Source organism: Berghia stephanieae, chromosome 1 (assembly GCF_034508935.2).
Source record: "Berghia stephanieae isolate SIO BIC M18660-M18661 chromosome 1, UCSD_Bste_1.3, whole genome shotgun sequence".
Lineage (NCBI taxonomy): Eukaryota > Metazoa > Mollusca > Gastropoda > Nudibranchia > Aeolidiidae > Berghia > Berghia stephanieae.
In genome coordinates this window covers 92,953,328-92,957,033 of record NC_088360.1, presented here as the reverse complement: position 1 = coordinate 92,957,033, position 3,706 = coordinate 92,953,328, and the positions used below count along the sequence as shown (strand labels likewise).

The 3,706-nt window shown below is 36.3% G+C and overlaps 1 protein-coding gene across 1 annotated transcript in view; it reads right to left on the bottom strand.

The window, feature by feature from the left end:
* LOC144962391 (uncharacterized) overlaps positions 1-2,212 on the bottom strand; it is a 91,733-nt gene extending 89,521 nt beyond the window's left edge. Inside the window, exon 1 of the mRNA XM_078895280.1 lies at positions 2,110-2,212. The gene's annotated coding sequence lies outside the window, so the exon portion shown is untranslated. The remainder of the gene's footprint in view (positions 1-2,109) is intronic.
* Between the last annotated feature and the right edge of the window lie 1,494 nt (positions 2,213-3,706).

The following is a 3,706-nucleotide window of genomic DNA, read 5'->3' as shown; positions in this document are numbered from 1 at the left end:
AGTTCCTTATGGATACTGAATAGTGGCAAAGCACTATTCAGTATCTGATACTGAATAGCCACTTCCTAAATTTATTACAGTTCGCGCGATGTAAGTAAACGGGTACGCCAACGATTGCACTGTCGACACGCAGTTGGACTCGTAGAAAGATTGGTTCCACCTTTCCTACCTCCAACGAATCTTGCTCGTGTTTATGAATGGAAAAGAATGAGGAGGCTAAATGTTTATTTATGACAACCGTTTCAACGGTTTCAGCGGTAGTATTCAACGTTAAGACAACCTACTAAATTTTGTTGGGTTATTTTAGTTTGATTAAAATCGTGAGGGCCCATTAAGCGATCCATGTCACCCATCGGGTCAAATACCACGTTAGGATTCAACATAGAGGATGGGTTTTGTTTTACTACCCGATAAAGAATTGAAATATGTTAAAAACTAGAAATGAAAGAAACATCTAGTTTGTTTGGGGGGTTGTTTTTTTTTTTTTGTTTTTTTTTTTGCATAGTTTTTCATCACTATTCAAGATTTTTGTGGTGAAAACTTCAGGAATATGCTTCTGCAAGAAATGATTTGTAACACTGACATGACTCACAACAGCAAAAAATGCTTGGGCAACCATTAAGAAACTCAATGCTGAAACAAAGGCACAGACAAGAGTTGCAGCAGTGACGCCAAACGAAGTGGCAAACCAGTTGATCCAGAATAGAAAGCCAAAACACAAAACACGAGGTCAGGTGAAAGGAACAAAACGAGAGCTACCCAAAATTGCTTAAGACAACGAGGATCAAATAAAGCCATTAACCATCAAAGAACTTGAGTCATCCGTGTTCCATTTAAAACCAGGGAAAACAGCCGGGCTTGGCGGTATCAGCACAGAAATTATTCAACACTTTGGTACAGAAGCACGAAAATGGTTACTAGCCCTATTCAACAACTGCGCTGCATCATGCACAATCCCAATGCTGTGGAGACAAGCAAGGGTGTTTGTATTGTTAAAACCTGGTAAAGACCCAGAAAATAGAAAAAGGAGAGAAAAAAATAAAGTGAGTAGATGTGACTCATATATAAGGGAATAATTTTGTTCCCTTAAATATGAGTCACATCTGCTCACTTTATTTTTTTCTCTCCATTTTACTGGCTCATTTAGGCACCTCTAGCTTTGGTTTTATATAGAAAAAGCTACCGTCCAGTTTTTCCCCTTAGCATCCTATACAAATTATACGAACGATTAATGCTGGCTCGAATCACCACCACAATAGACCAACAGCTGTCACCCGATGAAGCTGGATTTCGATCAGAAAGAGTTTGCTGCGACCAACTACTCAACCTGGCTCAAATCATCGAAGACGGTTTTGAAAACAAACAAATCACTGGCACAGTGTTTGTAGATCTGACAGCAGCAAATGACACGGTCAACCATAGAAAGCTCCTCCTCGAAATGGCAAGAATAACACATAACTTAAAGATTGTAAAGATTATAGAATCCCTCTTGACCAAAAGAAGATTCTTTATAGAAATGGACGGGAGAAAAAGCAGATGCTGCTTTCAGAAGAATGGCCTTCCACAACGATCTGTCTGGCTCCAACTCTATTTAACATCTTTACAAATGACCAACCTGAATATTAAGGAGATTTCTCCATGCAGATAGCTTGTGCCTAGCAACCCAGTCCAGAAACTTCAAATCCATTGAAGACACTCTCTGCATCTATGAATTAACTCACAGAAGACTCTAAATGCGAACCCAAGTAAAACGAAGTATGTGCTTTTCATCTAAACAACGACAAAGCAAACTAGAAATTAAATATTTCCTGGAATGGAGTGGCACTGGAAAAAACACTTTCTCAGTCAATCTTAGTGTTACACTGGATCCTACACTATCCTTCAAACCAACATACAAAAAAGGCTAAAATAGCCTCAAGTACCATCCTACCGGAAACACTCGCAAACACTAAATGGGACCCAAAAAGCCAGCAATAGCAATAACAATAGCAATAGCGATCTGCTACTCCTCGGCTGTTTGGTCAAGATCAAGCCATGCCAAACATCTTGACGCTGAACTCAATAATACCTGTCGCATAATAACAGGGACACTGAAACCAACACCCTTACCAGCAGTGTATAGACTTTCAAGAATAGCACCACCACATATCAGGAGGGACGCCTACACTAAAATACAAACAAGAAAGTGACACCAGACACCCTTGCTATGACCATACCATCCCAATCAAAAGTAGTTTTATGTTATCTGAGAGCATCCATCCCGACCATGCAGTCTCGTACAGAGTTCATACTGGAGAGAGTGGGACAGCTACAATAATGACGCCATCCACAGCCTGACGGAAAGCCTCTCATGTGGAACAAAACTATCCAGAAGAGAGTGGGTGACAGTCAACCGGCAAGAAATAAAGTGAGAGAGACCGGACAGAACATAAAGTGGCGACTTTCCACGGATAGTCAGTGTTCATGTGGACACCCAATGCAGTCCATGGAACACATTCTCTTGGAATGTAACTTGGGACCGACGTGCACTGACAATGACTTAAGAACCTGCAGCCCAAAGGCTATGAAATGGATCCAGCACTGGTGTGAAACGATATTATAATGATGATGATGATTGTAATGATGATGATGATGATGATGATGATCATCATCATCATCATCATCATCATCATCATCATCATCATCATCATCATCATCATCATCATTATTATTATTATTTATTATCATCATCATCATCGTCATTATTATTATTATTATTATTATTATTATTATTATTATTTATTCATTATTATTATTATTATTATTATTATTATTATAATCATTATCATTATTGTTATCATTGATTATTTTTATTATTATCATCGTCATTATGATTATTATTTTATTATTATTATTATTATTATTATTATTATTATTATTATTATTATTATTTATTATTATCATTATTATTGTAATCATCATCACCATCATCATCACCATCATCACCGTCATCATCACCATTACCATCATCATCATCATCATCATGATCGTAATTCCTGATAATCAAGTTTAATCAAGTAATTAAGGACGAAAATGATAATGATAAGTGGCAAATTTACAAGAAAATGTCGAGTTTAGTTTATTTCTAAAACGTATTACATTACATGGTCATGTGAATAAGAATTAATTTTATAGAAGGCAGGTTTAATCTATTTTCAGATCAAAAGGACGCTTGATTACAAAAAAAAAAAAAAGAAATAAAAGAAAACAATTAAACTGCTTGTTATGGATTTAGTAAATTTTACATTCTTTGAATCAAGGATGGGACTTATGGGGAAGTTTTTTTTCAACAAATTCCGCCTCATTCATGTTGGTTTAAAAAAAAAAACAACAAAGAACATTATGAACATTTGCTTTTTTTTTTAAGATGATGTAAACAAATTTGTGTATCCTGTTGCTTTGAAGGTAACCTCTATTCACAGTTGTACTGCGAATAGTGGTTTCCTCTATTAGCAGTAGTACTTGCGAATAATGATTCCTCTCACAATAGTAATAGTCATAATTTCCTCTTGAATAGTAGACAGCGTTCGTTTTCGTTTTTCGCAGTAGTACTTCAAATAATAGATTATCATTCATTTCTGTTATTTGCAGTAGTACTGCAAATGCGGGTTCGTTCTGTATTTTCAGTAGTAGCCTTCGAGCCTAGAGCTTTATTGTATAGAGGATT